Source organism: Aotus nancymaae, unplaced genomic scaffold (genome assembly GCF_030222135.1).
Source record: "Aotus nancymaae isolate 86718 unplaced genomic scaffold, 86718_ANA_hifiasm-v0.15.2.pri h1tg000039l, whole genome shotgun sequence".
NCBI lineage: Eukaryota > Metazoa > Chordata > Mammalia > Primates > Aotidae > Aotus > Aotus nancymaae.
Window position 1 is genome coordinate 14,071,759 of NW_026988453.1, and position 12,154 is coordinate 14,083,912.

Here is a 12,154-nt window from a genome sequence, read left to right on the forward strand (position 1 = left end):
AGGCAGGTGGATCGCCTGAGGTGAGGAGTTAAAGACCAGCCTGGCCAACATGGTGAAACCTTGCCTCTACAAAAATACAAAAATTAGCCGGGGATGATGGCAGGTGCCTGTAATCCCAGCAACTTGGGAGGCCGTGGCAGGAGAATTGCTTGGACCTGGGAGAGGGAGGCTGCAGTGAACCGAGATAGCGCCATTGCACTCCAGCCGAGGGGACTGAGTGAGACTTCGTCTCCAAAAAAAAAAAGAGAGAAAGAAGAAAAGAAATGTCATGATGAAAGACACAAAGTAGCGAGGCACAGTGGCTCACACCTGTAATCTCTACACTTTGGCAGATGAGGTGGGGGGGATCACTTGAGGCCGGGAGTTTGAGGCTGCAGTAGGCTGTGATCCCGCCATCGTACTCCAGCCTGGGGAACATGGCAAGACTCCAGCCCTAAAAAAACTTAATACATTAGCCAGGCTTGGTAGTGCACACGTGTAGTCCCAGCTACTTGGGAGTCCAAGTCAGGAATTCAAGGCTGAAGTGAGCTATAACTGCACCTTTGCACACAGCCTGAGTGACAGAGCAAGACCTTGTCTCTTAAAAAAAAAAGAAAGAAAGAAAGAAAAGGGGATAGGAGAGATGTATTAGATTTACTGTATGCTACAACAATTACAGATGGATAGGAGGAATACATTCTCATGTTCTACAGCACTGTGGGTGATAATATGTAGTTTCAAGTAGCTGGAAGGATATTGAATGTTCTCAGCACAAGGAAATGACAAAATGTTTGAGATGAGGGATCTGCTAATCACCCCGATCTCATCACCACATACGGATTGAAACATCACTATGTGCCCCATAAATATGTATAATTATTATGTGTTCATTTTAAAAATAAAAAATAATTTTAAAAATTTCCAGAAAAGAAATAACCTAAACTTCTAGTAGAAAAGATCAAACTTAGCCTAAATCAAGTAGCAGGAAGAAAATAATGATTCCAGAAAAAATTAATGGGACAGAGAATAAAACAGAAGAGAGAAAATCAATAAAACCAGAAAATGGTTCTTTGAAAAAAAAAAAAAAGTCAACAAAATGGACAAAGCTTTAGGTAGACTGAGAAAAACAAGACTCAAATTACTAAAGTCGGGAGTGAAAGTGGGTACATTACTACTGACCTTACAAAAATAAATAAACAGGTGTATACGTGAATACCATGAACAAGTGAATCCCACAAATTAGGTAACTTAGGTGTAAACGGACAACTTCTTAGAAGACACAAATTACTGCAAGTCAGTCAAGGAGATAATGTGAATAAAACTATAACAAGGAAAAGACTGAATTAATGAGAATTTTTTGAAAGTTTTCACAAAGAAAAGCCCAGACCCAAATGGCTTCACCAGCAAATTCTGCCAAACATTTAAAGAAAAACTGGGGGAGAGATCCAAGATGGCTGATGATTAGCAGCTCGGGCACGTACCTCCCAGTGAAAGCGCAAAGAACGAGAGGACGCCACACTTTCAGACGAATATTAGTTGCTCACGGACCAGGAGATTCCCAGTGGAGGAGCCCCACGGGTCGCCAGGGCGACTCTTGTGGCCGGCGTGGTGGTTTTGCTGGTGCCTTAGCGCGCCAGTTCTTGGTGCAGAGTCCGGAGATTCCCGGGCAGAAAAGCACCATCAATCTTAACACCGCTGTTTTGGCCGGCTCAGTGGATTGCTCAGATTTCGGCGCAGGGAATCAACAAGTTGGACGTCAGAGACCCAGTTAGAAAGCCGGTAATTATAAAGACGACAGACGGACAAATATATAATGAAGGGAAGAAACCAGCGTAAAAAGGTAGAGAATACTCAAAATCAGAATGCCTCTCCCTCTACAGGGGATTGCAATTCCTCATCAGTAACGGAACAAGGCTTAATGGATTACGAGTGTGTTCCAATAACAGAAGCAGGTTTCAAAACGTGGGTGATAAGAAACTTCTGTGAATTAAAAGAACTTGTTCTAACCCAATGCAAAGAAACTAAGAACCTTGAAAAAAGGTTTGACGAACTGTTAACGAGAATGGACAATTTAGAGAAGAATATAAGTGAATTGATGGAGCTGAAAAACACAACAGGAGAACTTCGCGAAGCATGCACAAGTTTAAACAGTCGAATTGATCAAGCAGAAGGAAGGATATCAGAAGTCGAGGACCAGCTCAGTGAAATGAAACGAGAAGACAAGAATGCAGAAAAAAGGATGAAAAGGAATGAGCAAAGTCTCCAGGAAATATGGGACTATGTGAAAAGACCTAATTTACGTTTGATAGGTGTACCTGAATGTGATGAAGAGAATGAATCCAAGTTGGAAAATACTCTTCAGGATATCATTCAGGAAAATTTTCCCAACCTGGCAAGGCAGGGTAATATTCAACTCCACGTAATACAGAGAACACCACAAAGATATTCTTCAAGAAGACCAACCCCAAGGCACATAATCGCCAGATTTATTAGGGTTGAAATGAAGGAGAAAATACTAAGGGCAGCCAGAGAGAAAGGTCAGGTTACCCATAAAGGGAAACCTATCAGACTTACAGCAGATCTCTCAGCAGAAACCCTACAAGCCAGAAAAGAGTGGGGACCAATATTTAACATCCTTAAAGAAAAGAACTTTCAACCCAGAATTTCCTATCCAGCCAAACTAAACTTTATGAGCGAAGGAAAAATTAAATCTTTTGCGAACAAACAAGTACTTAGAGAGTTCACCACCACCAGGCCTGCTTTACAAGAGCTTCTGAAAGAAGCACTATACATATAAAGGAACAACCAATATCAGCCTTTCCAAAAATACATCAAAAAGCAAAGAACTTTAACACAATAAAAAATTTACATCAACTAATGGGCAAAACAGCCAGCTAGCATCAAACGCTGGTATTAAACTTATATATATTTTAATTGGATAAAAAGCCAAAACCCATCGGTATGCTGCATCCGGGCCCATCTTACATGAAACAATACACAAAGACTCAGAGAGAAGGAGGAAGATTTACCAATCAAACAGAGAGCAAAAATAAACTAATAAACAAAAAGCAGGAGATGCAATTCTCGCCTCTGATAAAGTAGACTTTAAAGCAACAAAGATCAAAAGAGGCGAGGAATTACATTACATAATGGCAAAAGGATCAATGCAACAAGAAGAGCTAACGATTCTATAGATCAACGAGATAGAAAATTAACAAGGATATTCAGGACTTGAACTCAGATCCGGAACAAGTAAACTTAATAAACATTTATAGAACTCTCCACTTCAAATACACAAAACATACATTACCACCTCACACCTATTCCAAAGGTGACTATATAATTGGAAGTAAATCACTCCTCAGTAATCGCATAGCATTTCATAGGTTTAAATGAAATATTGGTTGGCTGTTTGTTTGTTATCTTCTTCCCTTATTCCTTCCTGACTACATCATTAAGTATAATTATCAGTATAAAAGAGCTTTTCAATACCCATTACTAAATTGCATTCTAGCCTGGGCAAGAAAGCAATACTCCCATTCTCTCTCCCTCTTTCTTTTCCTTCTCCCTCCTCCCCATTCTCTCTCTCTCTTTCTCTTCCTTTTTCCTTCCTATTCTCTCTCAAAAAAAAAAAAAAAAAAAAAAAGAAGGATTCTCTGCCCAGCTGCAGGGACTGCAGTTAGCTGACAGCCTCCAGCTGCTAGTTCCTAAGGGCCTGGCCATTTTTGCCCCAAATGGGACTTCCCTAGCTGGCAATCTTTGCTGGTGACCTTCCTGTCAGGCTGGTAGATACTCACCCCCTGCCCAGTGCTGCTTCCTCCCCATTGTCTTTCACAGGTGTGAGCTCCATGTCTGCATCTCAGAGAATCCAACCCGTGACAAACCTCCTCCAGCCTAACTTATGCACTGACATCAGGTATTTTTAAGATCAGAGATTAACTGCGTTTCCTTTGCTGAGAAGGGAGAGATTTCAGCATCCCCTACCCACTCTACAGCCGGAAAGCCTGGTCGCCCTGGTACGAGCAGTAGCAGAGGGCTAGGAAGCAGAGACAATGCCCAGAAGGAATTGCCCCAAATGAGAAACAGGCTGGGCTCAGAGTCAGGTGAACCTGGTTCTTATTCCAGAGTGCACCACTCACCACCAGGTGACCTCAAACAAGTCAGTGAACTTCCCTATGCCTCTGTTTCCTCCTCTGTAAAACCCCTCCGCGTTCAGAGGATTATAGGAGGAGACAGGCGGCACAGAATCTGGTACACGGTATTTGCCTCCTTCTTTTCCTGAATCAGCCCAGAAAGGAGATATGAGTTCTACAGTAAGAACTAAGGCCAGACTGAGCTCAGGAGAGGAACAGCCTAACAAGGAGATAAACCGGCTTTGAAAACAACATGTGCAATCTGTTCAAATGCAAAACTGCTATCCTCAGTCCTCCCGTGCTTTGTGTCAGGTTTTTCCTAGCGGTGGGAGAGGTTTCACTGAGGTCTCCATACGCTTATTCAGTGTCCATTTGATCACTGAGAAAACAGGACGAAGTACCAGCTATGGGCTATGGATGGGAACACATTTTTCTCTGTTTAGAGCTTCCACCAACTTCCAGTTTCCAACACATCATGTAAGCACCTGAGAAGCCATCACTCTCCTAATAACAAAGTAAAAAGCTCAACAACATGAAAAATCAACAACTTTTTGTTTTTTGAGACGGAGTCTCGCTCTGTCACTCAGGCTGGAGTTCAGTGGCATGACCTCAGCTCACTGCCACCTCTGCCTCTCAGCCTCCTGAGCAGCTGGGACTATAGGGGTGCACCACCACGCCCAGCTAATTTTTGTATTTTTAGTAGAGACAGGATTTCACCGTATTGGCCAGGCTGGTCTCAAATTCCTGACCTCATGTCCCGCCTGCCTCGGCCTCCCAAAGTGCTGGGATTACAGGCATGAGCCACCGCACCCAGCAACAATTCTTCTTAAATCTATTAGAAAAATCAGCGTACAGGACAAAATGATACCTCCAAAGCTGGAAAGTCAGGTGAATACAGAGAATCACAGCCAGCCAGAGCAGATATACATGAGCAGAAACCTCCACAGGAGCCAGTACTGGATAGAAAAACCTAAACTGTAACTGAAAAATTGCTGTAGGCTATGTGGACAAGTCTGAGAGTTAAAAACCCCAGGGAGGACCCGTTCATCCGTCCGTAGGACGTCCCTTACACCTCGTGAATTTTACCTTCGGGAGCTAGCCAGGTTCCCGCAGTGAAGTCGGAAGAAAAATCCCCTTGTGCTTCTGGCAGCGGGAGGTGAAAGGGAACCATTCTTAAATAGACCAGAACATTCTGTTCTTCTTAACAAGGCCTGACCTCAGGAGAAACTATTTAACCAAAGTCTAACTAACTAATTGGAGGAAAAGAAAGACCCATCTCCAGCCAGCTGTAGCCACTCTGTCCCTGCTAAGGGGTGAGGAGAGGAATGAAAAGCACGTGTGAAATTCATAGCCCGGGGCACCGGCTCACTAAAAACTGAGACCTAATTACAGAACTATAGAACATTCCTCCCCCACACCCCCACCTTACCATCACATCACTAAATGGCTTATTTACCTAGCACATGACAGCTGGCTTTCAACAAAAAGTCACAAGGCATGTTGAAAGGCAAAAACACAGTTTGAAGAGACAGAGTAAGCATCAGAACCAGACCCAGGTGTGGCAGGGACGTTGGAATTATCAGACTGGGAATTTATGCATGAGTATGATTTATTTGTTAAGGGTTCTAATAAGTAAAAGTGGACAATATGCAGGCACTGTAAGCAGAGAGATGAAAACTCTAAGAAAGAATCGAAACAAAGTGCTGGAGATGAGAAACACTGTAATCGAAATAAAGAATATCTTTAATGGACTCATCAGTACACTGAACACAGCTGAGGAAAGAATCGCTGTGCTTGAGAACAAGTCAATAGAGACCTCCAAAGCTGAAAAGCAAAGAGAACAAAAAGACTGCAAAAAAAAATTGTGGCTACAAAATTATTACAGTAGTACAGTATATACTACAGTTAATGTTACGTAGTTATTTAATATTGCATCTTTATAAGTGTTCTATGCTTGTGTGTGTAAGTTTTGATAAATTTTAACTTTTTATAATAGATTTCTTGATATTTATGGTAGTAAGTGATAAAATAGGCTATTTTATCATTTTAGAGAACATGATAAAATGTTCTCTAAAACATTTTAGAGAACAGAACAGAATACTCAAGAATTGTGGGACAACTACAAAAGGTATAACATACACATAATGAGACTACCAGAAGGAAAACAAAGAAACAGAAGAAATATTCAAAGCAATAATCACTGAGAATTTTCCCAAATTAATATCACCCACCAAACCTCAGATCACAGAGGTTCAGAGAACAGCAACTCAGATAAATACCACAAAAATAAACAAACAAATAAATCCAGTCATATCATATTCAAACTGTAGAATATCTAAGGTAACCAAAAAATTTCATGAAAAAATCAGAGGGTAGGCCAGGTGGGGTGGCTCACACCTGCAATCCCCGCACTTTGGGAGCCCAAGGCAGGCAGATTACTTGATGTCAGGAGTTGGAGACCAGCTTGGCCAACATGGCAAAACCCCATCTCTACTAAAAATACAAAAATGAGCCAGAAATGGTGACATGTGCCTGCAATCCCAGCTGTGGGAGACTGAGGCAGGAGAACTGCTTGAACTCAGGAGGTGGAGGCTGCAGTGAGCCGAGAGCCTGGAGGACATATCAAGACTCCATCTCAAGGAAAAAAAAAAAAAGAAAAAGAAATCAGAGGGGAAAAAAAAATCACCTAGCCTATAAAAAAGGAAAGATAAGAATTATAGTTGACCCTTGAACAAAGCAGGACTTCGGGGCACTGATGCCCCCACACAGTCAAATCTACATATAACTTTTGACTCCCAAAATTTACTCACAGCCAACTATTGACCAGAAGCCTTACCAATAATATAAAGTCAGTTAACACATCTTTTGTATGTTATTTGTATTATACACTGTATTCTTACAATAAAGTTACAGAAAACAAAATGTTATTAACAAAACCATAAGGAAGAGAAAATACATTCGCAGTCATATATTGTATTTATCAATACCATAAATTTATATCATCTGTTTACAATGTAGTCTGCGTGAAACGGCAGGCAACCTCAGCTGCAGAGCTCAATCTGTGACACGTGGAGCAATCCAACTTCTTCTTGTAACTAGTGCCACTTCGTATGGGTCCCCTAGTGTTATCAAGGTTTATGGCATCCTACTAAACACGATTACAAAAATATGCTAGAGCTCTCAAGGATGAGAACCTTGAGAGATCAGTTTTTACTGCTATATAAAATTTACTGGAGAGAAGAACCGTCCGGGAGGAGATGATTAACATCACATTGAAGTGGGTACTCACAACACTTGAGCTCACGGCAAGAGCAACAGGCAGTGGCTATGAAGTTATTACCGTAGTAAAGTATGCATTTTAGTTGATGTTATGCAGTTACTATTTAATACTTCATCTTTACATTGTAAATGTTCTGTGTTTATGTGCATAAGTTTTTATAAATTTTAACTTTTTATAATAGATTTGTGTGTATTTTATGGTAATAATAAAATAGACTGGTATCTACACATATTTTGTGCATTCATGAGATACCTAATTTTTTCAATATTTCTAGGCTATGCCGTTGGTCTCAATGCTTTTCAAGTCACTGTAAATCTCCAAAAAATGTTCAATATACTTACGGAAAAACAATCCACATGTTAGTGGACTAACACAGGTCAAACCCACATTGTTCAAGGGTCAACTGTATACCCAACTTCTTAGAAACCATGCAAGCAAGAAGAAAGCAGAGTGAGATATTTAAGAGTTGAGAGGAGAAAAAAAACACCAATCTAGAATTCTGTACCCTGTGAAATTATCCTTCAAAAGTAAAGGAAAAGGCCAGGCACAGTGGCTCATACCTATAATCCCAGCACTTTGGGAGGCCAAGGCAAGAGGATCACCTGAGGTCAGGAGCTCGAGACCAGCCTGGCCAACGTGGTGAAACCTCACCTCTACTTAAAATACAAAAATTAACCAGGTGTGGTGGCGTGCACCTGCAATCTCAGCTTCTCAAGAGGCTGAAGCAGTGGAATCGCTTGAACCCAGGAGGTGGAGATTGCAGTGAGCCAAGGTCATGCTACTACACTCCAGCCTGGGTAGGGAGACTCCATCTCGGAAAAAGGAAAAAAAAAAAGAAGGAAAAACAGACTTTCTCAGACAAAAATTGAGTGAATTTGTTGCCAGTAGACCGGCCTTGTAAGAAATGTCAAAAGAAGTCCTTCAGAGGGAATGAAAATGGTACAGGTCAGACACTCAGGTACAAAAAGAAAGAAAGAGCGTCAGAGAAGGAGTAAGTGAAGGTAAAATGAAGCTTTGACTTTACTTGTTCTTAGGCTGAGTGATGATAGTTTAATCAAAAAATAGCAGCATGTATTCCATTGTGCATGCGTATGTGTGTGTGTGTTATGTACACACGAAATGAGTTAGAGCCATGATACAAGGAACGAGAGGAATTAGGAATGTCTTCCTATCGTAAGGTATTTAGTATAGCATTATTTAAAAGGGGCTTGGATTCGTTGTAAATGTATTTTGCAAACTCTGGAGCAACCATTAAAAAAATTTTTTTAAAGAAGTATAATTGATATGCTGCTAAGAAAGGAGAAAAAATGGAAGCACATAAAATGCTCAATGAAAAACAGAACGGGTGGAAAAGGGGAGACAAAACAAGAAGAAAAAGGACAATGAAAAGAAAACAGCAACAAATACCAGAGATGTTAATCCAACGATATCAATAATCACTTTAAACTTCAGTGGCCTAAATATACAAATTAAAAGATACAGACTGTCAGATTGGATGAAAAAACAAGACCCAACTATATGTCATCTACAAAAGTCACTTTAAATATGAAGACATATATTGATTAAAAAGTAAAGAGATGGAGGAAGATATATCATGCTAAGAGGAATCAAAAGAAAGCAGGAGCAGGAGTAGCTGTATTAATTTCAGACAGAGCAGACTTCAAAGCAAGAAAAGTTATCAGAGATAAAGGGGGCATTATAATGATGAAAGAGTCAATTCTCAAAAAAGACATGATCTTTAACGTGTACACGTCTAACAAGAGAGCATCAAAAAATGTGACGCAAAAGCTGATACAACTGCAAGGAAAAATAATAATTCCTTATGATGGTTAAAGACTTCATCCAACACCTCTCTGTCAGATACGGACAGATCCAGCAGCCAGAAAACCAGGAAGGACATAGCTGAAGTCAGTAACACCATCAATCAACTGGCTTTAATGAACACGTATAGACTACTTGGTCTGTAACAACAATGGCAGAACGCACATTCTCTAGAGGTCACGTGGAACATTCCCCAAGACAGACCACATTCTGGGCCACTAAACATACCTTAACAAAAGAACAGAAATCAGACAACGTCTGCTCTCGGGCCACAATGGAATTAAACTAGAAATCACTTAGAGAAAACAGCTAGAAAATCCAAAACTACTTGGAGACTACAACACACTTCTAAGTAATACATAGGCCAGAGAATATCTCTCAAAAGAAAATAAAAACTAAATGAAAAAGAGAATACAAATTAAAATTTGTGGCATGCAGCAAAAGCAGTGTTTAGAGGGAAATTTCTAACATTAAATATATATACTAGAAAAGAAAAAAATCAAAAATCAATAAGCTTTAGGAAACTAAAAAAGAAAAGCAAATTAATCCAAAGTAAGCAGAAGAAAAGAACAAAAATTGGAGCAGAAAGCAACGAAATCGAAAGGAAAAAAATCAACAAAACCAAAAGCTCATTCTTTGAAAAGATCAATAAAAATCGGTAAGCGTCTAGCCAGGCTAACTAAAACTTACTGGCCCCTGAGATGAGACCCAAATGTTTGCCTTATATTGGCAATGAGCAACCGCTTATGCCAGACAGGTAGATTAAAACTCATTAACACTGTTTCCTTTCTTTCATTCAATTCGCCAATTAAAAAAAATTACTACTGAGTAGTTACTATGTGCCAGACACTGTTCTAAGCGATTGCGATTTATCACTGAATAAACACAGGAAGTAAACTGTGTCGTACATTAGAAGGTATCAAGCAGACAAAGCACAGATCAGATTAAAAAGAGGACCGGGAATTGTCATTTTTTCTTAACTTGGTATGAATATACATACGTATATATAAAAAATTCCATTATGTTTATCCCTCATCCTCTTATCACACAACATAAGTGTATTAATAATAGTTAATTTTACCTCACAGTGTTGGAATTACAGGAGAGGAAGAAGGAAAAAGTATCACCAAGGACTTTGCCTCCTCTTTTGGGGAAAACGCTGGCATATTTTCCATTGCACATAGAATCATTGTATCGTGTTAGATGGAAGTATGATTTTCTTACTGACTTATCTGGAGATTGAGTATGGATTATGAAATGTGTATTGGCATCAAGTTGACAAGGGTGAACTGTAATAGTTCCATGTATCAACTTGGCTAGTACCAGGTATTTAAGCCAACACTAAGTGTTGCTGTAAATGTAGTTTGTACATGTGATTAACATCTACAATCAGTCAACTTTCAGGAAAAGATAGAATCCTCTGTAATACGAATGGGCCTCATCCGGTCAGCTGAAAGGCCTTAGAAGCAGAACTGAGTTTCCCTAAGGACGAAGGAATTCGCTTGTGGACTTCGGCATCAGCTCCTCCAAGGCTTTCCAGTCTGCCAACCTGCCCTGAGAATTCTGGACACAAGTAACCAACCACCACAATCACATACGCCAGTTCCTTGCAATAAATCTCTTAATATTAAGTATCCTACTGGCTCTGTTTCTCTGGTAGAACCCTGACTGATACAGTTAGCTACACAGAGGAAATGACATTTGGGAAAAGACTTGCCATTAAGCACGGTGTGTACAAGGAACAGCAAAAACGCCAGTGTGCCACATAAGAGTGAGCAAGAGGGAGAGAGGTGGGAGAGGAGGTTTTTCTATTAACCATAAGAGGCAGCGGAGAAAGCACAGGCTGTGAGTTGTGAGTTGAAAGGTCTCCGTTAGTAATTCTTTCTATCATAAGCCAAGCCCACATCATGACAAAAAATGATGCTACCATCATCCAAATATCTCTCCTTCTCTGAAATGGTACAAATGAATGCTCCCCATCTCCACTGTTGACAAAAGCTTCTGCTTACCACAAGGAGACCGTCTGTAGTTAAGTCATGTGACAGTGCACATACACAGAACATTCTTTGTGAGCTGCATCATGCCGGTTGTGTCTCCACCAGGGGTGTGGAACCCTGGAGCCAGGTTAGAAAGGGTCCCACGGTCCAAACATGGACCAAAGACTGACGAGCCATCTACAGGCAGTGGGACAGCTTACTGGTCATCTTTAGTAAGAAGGAGGTTTGGAGTCTAGAAGGTATAAAGCTTCTAACTGGTCCCACCCAGGTGTAGTTGAAAAAATAAAGACCAGGCACCATCAAAGGCAGAGAGTAAGTTGGGTGCATTAAGCCTAATAAGACACCTTGTCAAGGCTTCCCAACCTCTCACTTGTCCCAGCAAAAAGAAGAACGCCAAACTTTCCTTACTACAAAGATTATCAAAATAATACTAATTTTACATATATTTATTAACATGTTAAAATGTTCATGATTATAAAGTGAACAAAAGGCAACACAATCACATTTAATGTAACACTATTTTTAGATGTATCTCAATTTCATAAAAATCAACATGTAAAAAATGAATTTCTTAGTGTTTAGGAAACAGGATATCTACAAAGAAACGAGTTCAATGCACACACCAAAAAAGCGTAAAATGCCATGTGGTCGCTGGGACCGCAGATAATTTTTACCTTCTTTTCACTTCCTGTCTCTTCTTTGCCCATAACAGTACGTATTGCTCTCACAACAAAATTGTTTAAAAACTCCTCCATGTACGTGAAGCATTTCTAGCTCCTCAAAAAAGTGATCTGACACTTTTAATCTCAAGCAAGCTGGAACAGAGCTCTTCCAGCCTGCTTTTGCACACGGGAAAGTATAAAGCTCAAAGGAGTTAGGTCACTTACCCAGTGTCACACACGGTGGTGTGAAAGCCCAGCCAAGACAGGCATCTGTGGGTCCTG

The 12,154-nt window shown here is 40.3% G+C and overlaps 1 protein-coding gene across 4 annotated transcripts in view; it reads right to left on the reverse strand.

Moving 5' to 3' along the window:
* The window catches only part of KCNH1 (potassium voltage-gated channel subfamily H member 1), a 377,979-nt gene that overhangs the window by 318,833 nt on the left and 46,992 nt on the right, over nucleotides 1-12,154 (reverse strand). The window lies entirely within an intron of this gene.